This window comes from Ochlerotatus camptorhynchus, unplaced genomic scaffold (assembly GCF_037179485.1).
Source record: "Ochlerotatus camptorhynchus isolate MF236.1 unplaced genomic scaffold, CSIRO-AGI_Acam_v1.1 ptg000360l, whole genome shotgun sequence".
Classification (NCBI taxonomy): Eukaryota; Metazoa; Arthropoda; class Insecta; order Diptera; family Culicidae; genus Ochlerotatus; species Ochlerotatus camptorhynchus.
The window spans coordinates 432,590-450,598 of NW_027040848.1; the positions used below are offsets into that span (position 1 = coordinate 432,590).

At 38.7% G+C, this 18,009-nt stretch overlaps 1 protein-coding gene across 1 annotated transcript in view; it reads right to left on the minus strand.

The window, feature by feature from the left end:
* Pura (Puratrophin-1-like) overlaps nt 1-16,869 on the minus strand; it is a 152,774-nt gene extending 135,905 nt beyond the window's left edge. Inside the window, exon 1 of the mRNA XM_065231683.1 lies at nt 16,416-16,869. The gene's annotated coding sequence lies outside the window, so the exon portion shown is untranslated. The remainder of the gene's footprint in view (nt 1-16,415) is intronic.
* Nucleotides 16,870-18,009: the final 1,140 nt, after the last annotated feature.

Sequence of the window (18,009 nt, forward strand, 5' to 3'; positions counted from 1 at the left end):
TACTACATGTGTATTCATATTATTTTACACTTTATCATCATTACAATCTCCCGAAGAGAGGTTGTGCAGTAATACATAAGTCCCTTTCTCGCACCGAGCCCGTCGTGGATCCACGTCCAGTTGTCCAGTTCAAAACAGTTTCCCAATATCACCTTACACCGCCACCTTGCTGTATGCACTCAACTTGGAACAGTGCGCTTAGCCGGGTGCGCATGAATGTGAAATTGAATTTAGCAATTATGATAATTATAGGGGGATCATAAATTAAATTTTCCACTTTCTTCCCTTAGCACGGCGGTGGTGGTTGCAGTTGCACCATCCAAGTCATGTCCGTCGAGATGAATTGCACGGATGCTGAAGTTGGCTTCGTCTTCGTTCGTTCGTTGGTCCATCCGTCCGGCAACAACAACAGACGGTCGGAAGTTGCAATTGATGATCGTTAGGATAAAGGTCGAAATTTTCCCGGTTTTCTCGTGAGTCATTGACTTGAATAGAGCTGCAAATGGTCGAACATTGCGAGCTGACCTTCGTCCATGGGATCGTTAGTCGAAGGTCGTTGATCATATTTCACTCGATTGGAGCAACAATGACTCAATTTGTGGGGTCGACCTTTCCTTAATTTGACTTATTACCCAAATTGGTAAAACCACCACCACCATGAGATGGGCTGTTTGCAGAGAAATTCCCCCTAGGTTGGTTCACAGCTTGTCAGATTGCCGAGTGGTAATGAGCCGTTGTTTACAATCCGTTTGGATCATCAAGCATAGAGAAATTTTACGGCCCGCACGTGAACCTTATCAGTCGTCATATCGGACGCATTCATTAGCATGCATATTCATGTGATTAATTCAGAGAAAAGCCATTCTGGTGTAACTGAAAGTAACGAAGAATTCAGCACTCCCTCCACCCGATTGAATAATAGGGCTCAATTAGGCAAAAGGGAACCGGCAGGGAACGCCGGAACCGAAAGAGGGTAGGAAGTCAGTGTACTGGTAAATGGCGAAGCGTGAAAGCACTTTAGGCTCTAAACTCAATTTGTAGCCGCAAACAATTCACGCATGCATATGTGCTATCAACGAGGGTTGGGTCAGGATAAATAAGAGAAATTTTCTTTTCGAAAACATTCTGCTAGCTGTAGCTTTGCACCCATGCAACAAAGAAGTTAGCAGTTGGTGCGTAGATTAATCGACCAATCACTGCTCCTGGCAGCGTTCGCAAGAAGTGCTCACAAGTAGTAGGTACCTACCTTCCTACGCAGATTAATGGATGCTGAATTTTGCTGACAGCCAATTGGCTCTTGTGCTGCAGCAAAGAGTTTAACGTTTTAATTTTGTCCGATTACCAAGTCACGAAAAGAGCATTTTCTAGTTTACTACCTACTACCGGCTCCCACCGCCATCGAAGAACCATCTGTTTCCGAGCACGCGAGTGGACAGTGACCACTGGGGGCGATTGTTACGCGATGAGTGCGGTTTTATTGCATCTCTCGTTGTCGGGAAAAGAGTGGTGTGGGTATCAAGATCAGAACACATGTTACGGGCTTAAAGGTATCAGGGTGCGGTTCCAATCTTTCCGAGTAATTCTAATAGCTCAATAGTTCAGCGTTTTGATAGGTATATAGAGCTAATGTATGACTACAATAAAGTTTTCTATAATGAAGTTGATCGTTAATGATATTAAACAATTTTGTGCATCTTTAATAATGTTGTATTAATTTTGTAAATCGAAGCACGGTTATCCCTTTAATGGCGGGTAAAAAGTTCATCGAGTTATTGAACAAACATTATTTGGATTGTAAATTAATTTGATAAATTTCACTATTCAAAATGGAAACTGCTGCCTTCCATCTTGTTAATCATTTTTAAATTGAAAAATTCAAACCACGAGAAATACTCTGAAGCTGTTTTGAAAACATATCTAATTCAATAGTGTGGGTTCAGGACGAGAGAGTTATGTTTTTTTAAGCCGTTAATTTCATGAACCTCGTGGAAAATAATATCGTGTTTTATATTTCAACCAACATTTTGACTGAGATCGACCGATTTGGAAAAATTACACCATGCTGGCAAATATCCTCCATGGTGAATACCAAAGCATCATTAGAGCACGATGGATACTTTAAATACCTTTCTTTATAACACTCTCGATGCATTCACAGTTTGAACTGGTGTCTCAGTGGAATAAGTACCTGTAATGAGAAAGAAAGAAGATAGATTTAGTTTACTTTGATTTCACTATTTTATGAATCATCGACAAAACTCTACATGTTGCCTTTCCATTCTCAGTGGAAGGTGGATCAAACTTAAAATTATATGTAAAGAAATGTTACTCATAAAGTAAAGGACAAAGAGATTAGGTGTAATACAATGTGCATGTTAATGTTAATGTTCATAATGTTTTCAATTATAGATAATGCTTACATTACAACCCAATTTGCCCATAAATGGCACAAACTTTTGAAATTTTGTTGTTGTTGCTATTATGTCACTTTAACGCTCTTTGGTCATTCCAAGGGGTAGGTCACTTAGCACAGTGTGCCAAAAACACAGTAGGGCACACTATGGCTCACTCATTTGGCACCCATGGTACATATTTTTTGTGATCTCTAAAGTAACTGGCATCACTGCATTATTTCTGCGCATGCGCAGTGAGGATGTGTCAAAATTTTATTGTTGACGCAAACAATTGTCGGTATCCGCAACAAATAATTTCGCCGGAGCCTCCAACTCACCCTTATTGCTATGATCTGCAACCTGAGAAATAGAAGATGCCGACAGGAGGAACTGGCATGGAATTGGAAAGTCTATGCATTTCTGTATTGACCTCCAGATGTTTCAAGAATTTTGAAGCAAAACATTCACTAACATTGCCCGTTGTAGAGCTTCAGACATAGATACGCTATCCGGCACACCAACAGAACCTCCAACCGGCCAAATCACCAGGAAGCATTTAACGCTCAACCTGGACTAGTTCAGGATTGATTAAAATAGAATCACTGCTACTCCGCCACTAAACATTTCAACCTCAGTCCCCGAATAAAAACCATTTAAAATGAATTCAAAAATATATTAATTAAATAGGAGTAAATCCTTTTTTTAAATAAATTTTCTGACTTATTCGACATTGGCCATGCTCATCCTCATCTTCATCATCCAATATCGAAAGGCTGTTCGGCGACATGGACATTCCCGCCTGACTGGAGCAGATATTTGCATCTACGTAGCACTTCTACGGATTGATTTCAAACGGTTAGCAGGGGACGATTTTGGGAATATTCAACTGTGACGAATTGATTTCCAACGTCATCCATTCCGCCACCAGTAGCTCCTGGATGGTGATCCGAGTTTTGGGATTCTTGTCAACGGATTTACTCAACGTCCACGAATGGGTTCTCGAAAAACAACAGCACGTACAGTGTCCCACAGAGAGCCCACAATTCCAGTTCAGGGCAGGTCTAGCGTTTACCTACCAACACTTCCGGACTGCAGTACTCGGTCGTGCCATAGAAGGTCTAAAATCAGCCGCCCTTCCTGTGCGAACGTCGCCGATCTGAAGTCAATCAGCTTGATATGGAAATGGTGATCAATGATAACGTCCTCATCTTTGATGTCCCGGTGCAGAATGTTCAATGAGTGCATTCCCAATGGTCCTCACCAGCGTGTAATGTTTGCTGTACTTCCGTGGATCAAATCTTCAACGCACTGCGACATCCGGGAGACGGAACAGTATTCTTGATGGGATGCCTATTCTGTTGATCTGGCGGTGACGTGACCATTTTCTTCGACAGCTCGTACGGTTTGATATTTAAAAAAATAATTGAATTGTCAAAATACCGGGTTGCCAAACATACAATTATTCACACACACAAAAAAAGAATGATGACATGGAACTCTTGGCACAGCACGGTACACTTGAGGCACACTGGGAAAAATTTTGGCGCAAAATAAGTGTGTAGAGTGACCACCACTTGGGTCATTCGTGGGGTGAGATTTGAACTCGTGACTTTGACGTAAGAGGCATGGATGCTAACCACAACGCCAGGGTCACCCCCACTTTTGAAATTCTCAATACGTTTAGCAGTCAAAAAAGGCACCCAAAGTATAAATAAAAAGATGATACAGCTTCGAGATCGACAGTGAGTCAGAAGCCGAGATGAACGCGATGCATTGAGTTTAAAAAATGCTGTCAATTTCTTAGTTTGAGTGTTTTATATTCACGAGGATTGATTTTTATTTTCGTGTCGATTAAATCGATCATAGTCATAGACCATAGATAGTGAGTTATTTTATTCGACTGCAGTTATAAATTCCGCATAACTGAATCACAATTTTAGCATACGTTGATCCAATCGTTATGTATGCACCTTCAGACCAACACATCAATGTAAATAGCTTTGTTTGTATAATTAGCTAAATTTGATAACTTTTGAGGAAGACAAGGCTTCATGTCATCAACAAGTTTAAGGAAAAGGATGTACTAATGTCCACAAAAAGGTACAGCATAACATCACATAGACGCCCTTATTCGCACTATCTATTCAGGGATAGAAGGAAAAGAAGAGCCACCGCAGCCACCTGAAGCTTGAACCAGGTACTTGGGAAAACCACAATACCCGTGGCAACATCCGTGAAACGATGCCCTGTCGTATTTAGATTTTGAATATTGTTGCATTTTTAAATGCATATCATGTTATGTACTGGAATAAATTTATTTTTTATTAAATGGATGGCTCAATTTGTTCCAATGGCAGCATTATAAAATCTCTGTTAAGGTTTAAAAACAACTACCGATCGTGCAAATCGCAAAAAAAAATATAACGCAATAACAAAGCAAAAGATATAACCTTCACCAATTTGTCTCATGACCAAACGATTTCTGGGGATTCTGGTCCGATTTACGAATTTTTCGGGTTGGAAAATTTTTCGACTTCCCTGGGCACACACAATTATACTACTACAAAAATGGAACAAGCATCGACAGTTCTCAATTAATAACTGTGGAAGTGCATCTAGAACACTAAGATGAGAGCACGCAATAATCTAATATGCGATAAGCAATAAGCTTGAAACGCGAAAAAGAAGAAGAAGAATAAGAAGAAGAAGAGCACTTGGTTTCGCCTTTTCCACCTCAAATATTATGTATCGATTGCCCGGAATCAAGTTTTTCTACGATCACAGCAAAATTGAATCTATTCACTGGGAGCTCGGTTGTCCAAATCTCTTTAGTATCAATGCTGTCTTGGGAAATGTTGCGCTGGTTACTGATTTTTCATATGTGTCACCCCTGCCCACCCTAAATCTATGCGCCTCCTATCAGGATCGACACAGAAAATTAAATGATAATCGAGAAATAAGATGGTTGGCTGGCATATTAAATACAATGGACCCAAGAGGGATTCTCATGAATCCTGAGAGAGATTCCTTAAGTATTTGAAATTATTCTTAAGTTCCCAGAACTCCTCTACAGTTTCTCTTTTGATTTTTGACGTAGGACTACGTCTGTGATTTCTTTATGGGGGTACACTTTGTTAAAACCGAAAATGAATCATGTAACGAAATTATGAAAGATTTTGAATATTAATAACTCAGCTGCCCCTGGAACAATTTCAATAATTTTATCACCAATTGATCAGAAATATTTCTACGCATCAATAAAAATGCTCTTGGCGGATGATTTTTAACAAGAAACTATTGAAAAAGTGGTAATGTCAAGCATTTTCCAATGTACACATAAAATTCGCTTCGGACGGCGTGGTGAGCAGGCAGCAGAAGCAGCAATAGCAGCAGTAGGAATGTGGTGGCAGGTTAGGTCGTCCACTCTTCTACCCAACAAGCAACAATGACTAGTCGTGGCGAAGGAGGAAAAAGTCTTGGTACAAAAGGCGCCAAGCGTCATTGCAAGGTTCTTCGTGATAACCGCCAACCGTCGTCTGTTTCACCGTGGCAGTGTCAAACGTATCTCCGGTCTGATCTACCAAGTGTGCTGAAGGTGTTCCTGGAAAATGAGATCCGCGATGCTGTCACCTATACTGAACACGCCAAGCGTAAGTCGCCATGGATGTCAACTACGCTTTGAAGCGACAGAGACGCAGTCTGTACGGTTTCGGAGGTTAAATCATCACCAACTTTGGGAACAAAACGGTCCTTTTCAGGGCTAACATGCTTATTACAGTAAAGAGTTGGAATAGAATTTATCTGTGCCTGTTTGTTCATATTCAGAACCACACGCCCCTAACGACCACACAAAATGCTCTCCAGAGTTGTAATCTTGCAACCAAACTTGGAAGCAGGGGTGCAAGTGATTTTGATCGATTCTCTTCATCAATTTTCTTTTTGAAAAAAATACTACAAATTTGGTATGCGTACAATTCAAAAACGGAAAGAGTTAAGATAACAGATGATCGATCAATTAAAAGAACTAAATGCTCTTCACATTTGTTCCGTCCACTAGCGGTCCTACGTCTAGTTTCCTTTAATGCCACTAGGCACAGACCCTTCTTCTTTTTTTCCGTAAATTTATGAGACTGCCTTGAAGTCATTAAGTTATCGGAACTTCCCTTAAAAAGATCTCGAATTTTCCTGATATTCATGGATCTTCCCTGAATATTTCGCAATTTACCTGAAACTCTTGAACCATTACTGAAATTTCCACATATTTTCTGAGCTTCTTAGAACTTCCAAAAGTCTTATAATTTCATTGGAGTTAATTGAACTAACTGATCTTTTCTGATGTTCGTGGACTTTTCCCAAAGTTCTCGTAATTATCCTGCAGAGCTCCTCTGTATCTCTGAAATGCATGGAGATGCCCGAAAAACAAAAATCATCCCTGGAGCTCTCAAGACTTCAATTCCTGCAATATTTCTTAAGTTTTTAAACTTCTTTGTAGTTTTCTGGACTATTCTGAAACTATTTCTAAAATTCTTGGAACTTCCATTAAAATCTGGACATCTTGAATTATCGGAATATCCCTGACGCTATTGGAACTGCCCATGTAGTATCTGAGCTTCCCTGATGATCGCTGAACCTACCTGCCCAGAGCTTTTTGGAACTTCTTTAGAGTTTTAAATTTTCTTCTTGTTCCCGGGACATCTCTGATATAAAGACTAGTAAATTCCATTCAATTTATCTACCTAATTTGCTTATCATTCCCAGATACGCGTAATTCGTATATAATGGGCTTTTTCAGTGTCGTGTACTCCAAAATCAGCACATTGTAGACGAAATATGCGTAGCGAAATTTAATGGAAACTACTAATCCTTCTCTCTTTCTTTATTCAGGTATTCCACTAACTAAGTAACCAACAAGCCCGCTAATTCGGTTTAACATGCCCTTTGTTAGCCGTTTATCAGCCTTATATTGCAAAAAGGTAAGCATTCATCAGGTTTTTTTTTGACTTCGTGAAAGTTCTCCGAATATTCCTGAAGTTCTTAAAACTTATTATAAGTTGCTGAAGTGTTCTTGAAACTAATCGAATGCCTTAAAGTTTTTGAAGCTTCCAAGAAGAGCCCAAAACTGTTGCAGAGGTTCAAGAAACTTTCCCTATGTTCCTGATTATGATCCCAGAAATTATCGGAACTTCTTTAAAGTTGGAGTTTCTTGGAATTTCCCTGAAATAGGGGAATTTACGTACTCTCAGCAACCTAAGCAGCAACCTTCTTTCTATAGCCTTTTTCTCTAAGGAACGCACACATATGCAGTATTAGTTTGTTTACAATCTTTTGATGCCAGCTGCTCTAACAATTTCAGTCGAAAAAAATTGTCACAAACTGTTTTGTAACGCTTTTACAAAGCTCCAATATTCTCTAGTGAGAGTGACTATTGTGGGCCACATCTTTTTATTCGGCAGCCTTTCTATTTGAGCTGCGTGTTGAACAGCTGTGCTTTCATCGGCAACTCGAAATCAGCAGCATTTTGTAGAGCGTGTGTTTCATTTCAAGAAAACCCTGCTAGATTGCTTTTTCTCAGAGGTAAAAATATAAACAAATTGAAGCTGAAAGCCTAAAGAATCGTTTGAATGCATTCAGCGAAGTGTTTTCGTAAGATAATTCAGTGAAATTAGCGTTTCAATTTGGGTGGCCAAAAATAGTCCGTCATGCCGAAGCCATAATTTCCCCTACTCACTATTATCCTACATCATCGTTGAATAACCGTGAAATTTATGGGACTGTTCTAAATCTCTGGGCTTCCCTGAATTTCCTAATCTTTTTTAAGGTTTTCGCTGTTTTGCTGACATTAATTAATCGGTCCTAAAGACCTCGGAATTTACCAAAAGTACCGGCATTTTTTCCGATGTTCATGGAATTATACTAAAGTTCTCAGTAGTTCCAGAAATTTCACCTAACATCCCCAAAGACCATTGAACCACCGTCGAACCGATGGGACAGCTCATAGAAGCTACTTTCAAAATCTTGCCCAAGACGCCATATTTAAAATACGTTAAACACTACCCCCATCTACCCATCCGATCGCAACATATCATGAGAAAGGACACGAACACACGTTAAATTTTATATAGACTTGGTTTGCGTCTCACCCCGTTTGACAGATCTGATCGCCCGTTGGACAGATAAAATCGCTCATTTAACAAATCGAATTGCGGACAAACGAAATGCTCCAGTGGCATGTCAGTTCGTCGGTGATTAAACTTCTCTGGAGTTTTGGCAAGTTCTGTAAAGTTTCTGAAATTTTACAAAAGTCAATGGAACTGCTTTGAAGTTCTATACTTTTCACAAAAGTTCTAGAAATTGTCCAGGAATCTGTGAAGGAACGTACTTCTTAAGGTCATTAAACTTCCCCAAGGCTCTGGAAGATTTTGAAACGCTTGGAACTACTCTGCAGTTTTCGGAACTACCTTGAAGTTTTTGGAACTTTTCTAATGCACTCAAAACTTCTTGAAGAATCCCAATAATATTCCAGAAGCTAATAGAACTTCTAGAATGATCTCATCAGTTTTTTAAGCACTCGGAACTTCCTTAAAGTTCCTGATGGTCGAGGAACTACCCTGAAGTTTTAGCACTGTCCAAAGTGCATGTCTTCTTCCCTAAGATATCTAAACTTCATTGACGGTTCGTGATTTTCTTCTTCTTTGTTTTCAGAACATCTGTAAAATTCCTAAAATTATTCGGATGTTAATGGAATTGCTCTGAAGTTTCAAAGATCTCTGGTCAGTTTATCATTCGTCTCATCGTTGAGTCGCAGCACTGAACCTGACTATTGGCCGCGAAAAAGCTTGCCAATGCACATCATCAATCAACTACACTTAAACATCTTTTATCTCAAATCGAAAGAAGACATTCCATGCAAGGTCTATCACAAACCAGACTAGTTCATGTTGGTATTCGTCAAGCGGACCGTCTACAATTTGGTCTTCTATATCAACATATTTCAAGCTACTATTAGGTCCTAGATCAGAGTGTATATTATTTTTCAGATTACACAACACTCGCGTGAAAAAAAAACCTGGCTCATAACTCCTACCAAACAATAGATCACGTGCTGTCGAGGTCGGAGTTTCATAAAAAAAAATAATCACGACAATTTGGAAAAGTTGTGCGGAAAAGTTTATTTTGAGGTGGGAAATTACAACTTTTGTACGATATTTACAAACATAGAACACGATTAAATCAATGTGTTTGAATGGTTGTATGATTTAAGTGCGTGATTCATTTGTCTTGTAGATGTTTTGTGGAGTATTCAATTTCTGATATGTCATCAAGGAGTTGTTATCGTCTATAGTGTGGCCACGAGCTGTCTTCGGGCGCGGACGCATTTGCATTTTGGTCCGCAAGTAATTTGTATATATATATATATTTTTTTTTTTACTCTTCGACAACGACGCGTGTGGGTCTCGCTGGCCATTTGTACCTTATAGTATCGCGTCGAATATTTAAAACATAAGCAGTTATGCCGTGCGGTGTAATATCATGCAGCATCAACGACGACCGCTTTCTATGGAAGTGCGAATTTTGCAACAAAAAATACCATGCTGCCTGTGTCGGAGTACAGCGACAACGGGAGCATTTCATCACGGCATTCATGGTGCCTATGTGTGCTGACTGACATTTTACGGAAGGAAGCCGACGTGAGGAAGCTGCTTCATCAACAGGAGCAACTTGTGGAAGCAATCCACTCTCAAACGGACGCGAACCACCGCATTGCTGCTGACCTAAAAAAATTCTGCTTAGTATCAGAATTATTCGACAGCATTGAGCACCTGCTAAATGACGTAAAAGAAACGTTGGCAGTAATAAATAAAAACAATAATAACATGTGCAGCGCGGTCGGCCAGCATATGAAAACGTGTGATTCACAAGCGCACGCGACAATAACCGGCATCAACGAATCAAATTCGTTGATGTCACAAAAAATTACAAAATTACTTGACGAACGGCTATCAAGCTTATCTACTGACATGGCACTTTCAATAAAAGGGGCCGAATCATCACCTCATCATCATCATCCAGAGCCGAAACTTCTGGAAATTCTTGAGGAAGTGAAATTTGTATCTGGGGCTGTTTCTAGTCTTCAGATAAATGCTGCAGAACCTCATCAGAAGACCTTGGAGGAAGAGTTAGCTGAAAGTCCTCCAGTACACAAAAATACAATATCTCCAAAAACTGACCATTCATCTCCTGGATGGCGGTTTTTAGGCAACAAATGGCACTGGAAGCAGGACTGGTCTAAATTTGACGCAAAACAACGGACTCGCAGGTTGCAGGAAAAAGCTGCTGAAAAATCCAAACGCAGCAGAAAACGACGAAAACAACAACAAATCCACACCAGCAGTACCAAAAACATCATCCAAGGAAATGAATACAGCCGCGCCAAGGGATCGGACAAGCAACTACTGGCCACAGCGAAAGTACAATTTGCTGGTCCGCCATTGACCACCGACCACCCAATTGCAGCCCTCTCGGTCCCAAAATTCATCAACTTCAGGAAGGGTGAAACCATCAACCAATACCGGACAGAAAAGCAGGTACAACACAACAACAAGACTGAAACGCCGTCATCATTGCAATCAAATACAAATACATCAAATCAAACATCTGGATGGTCACTCGACCCTATGCGCCCACCCATCGTAAGCTTGACGCAGCAATCAGCTGATGGGGACGGGCGTTTCCTGAAAGCACGACTACGGGACACAAAAATAATGTACATCGTTCGCCTTTATTTGGCATATATGCATGACAAGGAGCCATCGTTTTGCCATGAAGGAATGACCACTACTAGCATCAAAATTAATTTGGCATCCGAAGGACTACCGACTTCAGCGGAGGAACTTCGGAAAATCTTTTTCGAGGTGCATGAAGAACATGGTGTACCAAAACAGGCGGCATCTGACGATTTGGAATCCTATCGGCGTCATCTTAACAACCAGAGGATCCAACACCTGCAGCGTATAAGGGAAAGCGCCGACAAATTTCACAAACCGAATTTTCGGAAGCAATGACTCCTTTCGACGAGAAAGAGGTAAATAATAATACCAATGAAAATATTTTATCAACCGACGTACTTCCAAAAATCTCTTCACATAAACAGAATGCGACTGAAATTTTGATTTACTGTCAAAATTTCAATCGCATGAAAAGCCCAGCTAAAATGAAGGAAATCTATCAAAATTTATTATGCTCATCCTTCTCGGTCATTCTGGCAACTGAAACAAGCTGGGACGAAAGCGTGAAAAGTGAAGAAATCTTTGGAAATGCTTTTAATGTATTCAGAGACGACAGAAATTTTCATGCAACTCAGAAGAAGTCAGGCGGTGGAGTCCTTATAGCTCTTTCGGCCAATTTTAACTCAGAAATTATCTTTACACCAAAATTTACAGAATTTGAGCATATTTGGGTGAAATCACACATTGCCGGTGAAACGCACGTGTTCGCCTCAGTGTATTTTCCACCAGACCATGCTCATAAAAGCACTTATGAAGCCTTCTTCCAAAGTGCTGAACAAATTCTATCTGAGCTTCCTCCTGAGGTTAAAGTTCACATCTATGGAGACTTTAATCAACGCCATGCTGACTTCATTCTGGACTCTGAAAATGAATGTATCTTACTCCCAGTCGTTGGGGATAATGAAACATTGCAGTTCATTTTTGACAAAACTGCTAATTTAGGACTGAACCAAATTAACCACATCAAAAATCAACAAAATTGCTATTTGGACTTTTTACTAACGAATATTTATGAAGATTTCTGTGTGACCGAATCATTAAACCCATTGTGGAAAAACGAAGCGTTTCACACAGCAATTGAATATTCTTTATTTGTACACGAATACCAAAGACCCAACGACTGCGAATACGAGGAAGTCTTTGAATACAAATTAGCAGACTACGAAAAAATCAAACATAAATTAAACAGCGTCAATTGGCAAATAATTCTAAGGAATGAAGGAAATGTCGAAACTGCTGTAGACATCTTCTACCAAATTTTATCAGGAATAATTTTGGAAGAAATACCTTTGAAGAAAAAAAGACGCTACAGAAGCACAAAAAATCCAGTCTGGTATAACAGACAAATAAAAAACTTAAAAAATCGAAAACAGAAAGCACATAAACATTACAAAAAACACAATAATAGTGAAAATTTGGCTATCTATTTGGACTTATGCGATCAACTAGATTTAGCCATCAGTAATGCATTTGAAGAATTTAATTCAAAAACTGAACTTGAAATAAAGTCCTGCCCAAAGAACTTCTTTAATTACGTAAAAACCAAATTAAAATCTGACAATTTTCCATCAATAATGCATCTTGACGAACGTGTCGGGGATAGCTCGGAAAAAAATTGTAAGCTTTTTGCAATTTTTTTTCAAGAAATCTATACGACATTTTCCGATGAAGATCGCGACCGCGATTATTTTGCATTTCATCCAGAATTTTCAAGGGACATTGGCGTCAATCAACTTCAAGTGCAGGATATTTTGCAGGCTTTAAAGAATTTAGACGCCTCAAAAGGTCCTGGACCTGACGGAATTCCTCCAGTATTTTTAAAAAGTCTAGCAATGGAACTCACTGCTCCATTGTTTTGGCTTTTTAATATGTCACTGGAATCCGGAACCTTCCCAAAAATATGGAAAAGCTCATTTTTAGTACCTATTTTTAAATCTGGCCGAAAATCTGACGTACGTAATTATCGTGGAATAGCCATTATCTCTTGCATTCCAAAGCTTTTCGAGGCAATTGTAAATGAAAAATTATTTCTTCAAACCAAAAATAGAATTACTGACATGCAACACGGCTTCTTTAAAGGACGTTCGACCTCGACAAATTTACTTGAATTTATAGACTATTCATTAAATGCAATGGATAATGGAAACCACGTAGAAGCTCTCTATACAGACTTTAGCAAGGCATTTGACCGAATTGACATACCAATGCTTCTTTTCAAATTGAAAGAAATTGGAATTGAGCCAGGACTCCTGAAATGGCTTGAATCATATTTAACTAACCGCCAACAAATAATTAAATTCAACGGAAAGAAATCGACCCCAATTCAAGTCACCTCAGGAGTCCCGCAAGGCTCTCATCTGGGACCTCTTCTTTTTATTCTGTACGTAAACGACATTTCCTTCATTCTCAAAAAAATAAAATTGCTAATCTATGCCGACGACATGAAGCTCTTTTTGGAAATAAAAAATGATGAAGACATCAATATATTCCAGAGTGAAATACACATATTCTACACATGGTGTAAAAAAAGCCTATTAGAACTGAATGTAAAAAAATGCAACTTAATATCATTTAGCAGAAAAAGAACACCATCAAACATTTCAATTGCATTAGGAAATCAGAATGTAGAAAAATGTGAAAGAGTCAGGGATTTAGGGATTATCTTAGACTCCAAACTAACTTTCATAGACCATTACAATACAATTATTCACAGGGCAAATAACATGCTAGGCTTTATCAAGCGCTTTTGCTATAACTTTCAGGACCCATACACAATTAAAACACTATATATTGCCTATGTGAGGTCAATACTGGAATATTGCAGCATTGTATGGTCTCCATTTTCAATCACGCACGAAGAAAGATTAGAATCAGTACAAAAGCAATTTCTATTATATGCCCTTCGTAAATTAGGTTGGACATCATTTCCTCTTCCATCATAGGAAGCACGCTGCATGCTTATAAACATACAAACATTAAAAGAGCGTCGTGAATATGCAATGGTTTCGTTTGTAAACGATATCGTTTCGCAGCGCATTAACTCAGCAGAACTTTTATCAAAATTAAATTTTTATGTACCTACTCGACAACTCAGAAATAGAAATTTATTTGCCATAAAACATCATCGCACAAATTATGCAAAATTTGGGCCATTAAATCGCATGATGGCGTCTTACAATCAATACTGCGAAACCATTGACTTTTCAATGTCTCGGCATAAACTAAAACAATATTTTAACTCCATACGGAATCATAACTCGTAGGAAGTAAAAATATAATAGCTGACAATATATTTTTTAATATTCTTAAGAAAAACAAATTTGTATATGTATTTGTACTAGTCTACATCGGTTGATGAAATAAATAAATAAAATTAAAAAAAAATAAAAAGTGCGAGTCAAGTTCTAATTCCATATTAACACTCACATATGCCAGGGGGCGACCCCGGCGTATTGGTAAGCATCCATACCTCTCACGCCAAAGTTACGAGTTCAAATCTCATCCCCGGACAAGTCACGAATGACCCAAGAGCGTTAAAGTTACTGTAATAAAAAAAATAAGATCAAATATACCACAAAGCCTTTATTTGCTCTAAATAAATACAATTGCAGCAGAATGTGTCAAATACACCCATCAATATTGCATTTTTTTTGTAATTGTGATAAATTTCTATTTTCGTGTAGATTTTGATGTTCACCAAGTTCTGAAAAGGTCTGCTCAAACATTTGTGGTTTCTTCATGCCTCCTATCATTTGTGGTTTCTTCGTGTCTCCTAGCATTTGTGGTTTCTTCATGTCTCCTCCATCAAACGATAAAGATTCTCAAAACATTGTTAGTAAACGTTTCTCCCACTGTTGAATCGGACTTTTACCCGATAGGAATTAACTGTAGACACCAGGCATGGCAAATCATTTACATTCATTTCGTGCATTCATTTACATTAATTTGCCTCTAACTTTTTCCATCAACAGAATTCCGTTACATGATTTATGAAATTTTTGTAGGTTTTGATATTAACTACAACTTTTGCCCGGAACTCAAATCTGTACCTCTTATGCATGACGAACTAGAGCGGGCAGAACTTGTTACTATTTTTCAGTGAATGCAATTTACATTCACTGAAAAACATAGGCAAGTTCTGTTCGCCCCAGTTCATCATGCATAAGAGGTACAGATTTGAGTTATCGACAAAAGTTGTAGCTAATATTAAAACCTACAAAAGCTGCATACACCTTTTCATGGAATTCTGTTGATGAAAAAAGTTAGAGGCAAATGAATGTAAATGAATGCACGAAATGAATGTAAATGATTTGCCATGCCTGGTAGACACAGTTGAAGTAGGGATCTTGTGCATGGAAATATCTTTAATTCTCAAAGTTTTGATATAGTTACCCTTTCTTACTCGAATATCTACTGAATTTGTGGAAAGCCACTGATTAAAATTAAAATGTCTTTTTTTAATACATTTAGAGCTGCATTCTTTCAACATAAACAACTGCTATTTTGCTCTATTGAGTTTTTGTTAAAAAGCTGTATGTAGTTCTAAGCGTATTGTTTAACTATTGGTTGATTTGAAGCAATAGGTGTCCATTTTTCCTACTGTTTCTGTCTTTACTGAATTTATCCTACACAGCTAGAAAAAGTAGTGTAAATTTCTGTTCAGTATGATGCACATAAATGGAGCGTCACATATCATATAAGTTTACATTATATATCATGTAAAGTTCTGAGACATTTCATGCAATATAGCAAATATTGTATACAAAAGCCCATTGTTGTAAACAACATTGTTTACAAGTTGCTAGGTTGCGTGAAATGAAATACAAGTTTACGTGAATGAATGTTTACATAACAATTAAAATTCAGAATTTTTATCTGTGTATTCATAAAAAAAATCAGCTTTCAGTATGATTTAACATCATCATAATAGAGAATTTTCTTTGTTATCATTTCACTTGTAATTGATTTAATTCAAATACATTTGTTATTTCACTTGTAACAGTGTGTAAGTCAAATACTAGGTAAATACAACCCCACAGTTTTCAAGATCACAACATGAGAACATGTTAAGCCACAACATCTGAGACACCATTTCACTCGGTAGTTTATAAATTGTATACGCCTGGTAGGAATAACCATGAAACATAGCAGAGATCATTCATTTATAAATCGATTATAATAATTCCACACGCAAGACCAGCTCGATGAATTATGAACGATAATTGAGATATTCGACCTGTAATTTCAGCCACGGCTCTCAGCTGAAGACCACCCAGCGATCATAATCGAAAATTCCTTCGTTGAAAGCTTCACCGCTCGATAAATTTCCGAAACACTTTATCACATACAGACACACATACACACCATCCGTAACAGTTTAATCATACACCAGAGCGAACCTCTCACCGAATTAAACACCAAGGCCAAGAAAAAATATTCAAAATTTATTCCTTCAGGCTTTATCCTTGCCGCTGATCATTGCCTAAATTCACTTTCACTATCACCACACAATGCGCACCGCACTCAATTGACTTTTTTGTTTTCTGTTTTGGTAATTTGATATTTTTCGCGATTCGCTTGAGTTCCGTCGTTCCCTCCCTCTCGGGTTCAGTTGTCGTAATCGCTCAAAACATAAATATTATCCCGACTTTCCGAACCGGCACCGGACTGAAGCGAACGTGATCGCAGATATGTATAAATCATCGTGTCCTTCCCGCCCAGAAGTTGATCGCATACTGACGACAAAAATAAACTTATCCTGAATGGGACGACCGCTGCGTGCTTCATGCTTACACAAACAAGAATCGAACTCATGCGTCCTTGATTTCCCCCGTACTGCGCCTGGATATTATTCTGATGGGTGCATATGTGTGTTGAAAGAGAGAATGCTCGACTACTTTTTCGAAGGGACGTATCAGCTTTTGTAAACAATGCATTTGATCGTCGATTTGGCGTAACTGGTAGCTCACTCACGCATACTAACACCACTATCAGGTAGGGAAAATTTTCCCCTATCTAATGGTACTGTTAGAATGCGTAGGCGAGCTACCAGTTACGCCAAATCGACGATCAAATGCATTGTTTACAAAAGCTGATACGTCCCTTCGAAAAAGTAGTCGAGAATGGTTCATTCTAATGGGCCGGGAGAAGGTGCATACGTAGCATAAATCCAGCAATCATTGCGGGACAAGGAATGAAGATCGGCTGTGTAGAGGGTCGGTGATCGGTTCGACAATCGTCATCGGGTTTTTGTGTTTCTTTTTCGGACCGAGAGAAGAAGGTAGAAAAGTTTCGTTCTGTTTATGGTGGGCAGGCCTGGATTCAGATGGGAATTTTTACATTACAAAGAATCGTTAAGTGATTTTAGGAATCAATTTGCAATTTCGTGTCAATTGCCTCATATACCTTCCCAAACAGCACACTTCCATCACAATAAGATACTGCAATTCGATTGTGACGGGAATAAGTTGCAAACATGCACCACAACAGTTTAGTGACAAGTTTGCTGCTAGGGTTGTCCCTAGTCCACGTCTAACCTGTTTAAAAATTGAGTAAGCCGCGTATATTCGGCCCTCGTTCTACTATCTTTAGTCATTAGAAATCTTATAAATGTACTTGAAGTACGGCTCCGCAAGGCTAACCCAGTTGAGCCATGACAAATAAACGGATTCCACTCAAAATTCATATTAATTGATGGGTCATTTTGTGAAAAGTCGTTTGATCGAATGGAATTTCTCTGTTTTATACGAAACGCTTTGATGCAACATGTGACATCTGTTGATATCGTTTTGTATGGATTATCGGAAATTGATCTCGGTTGAATCAATGAA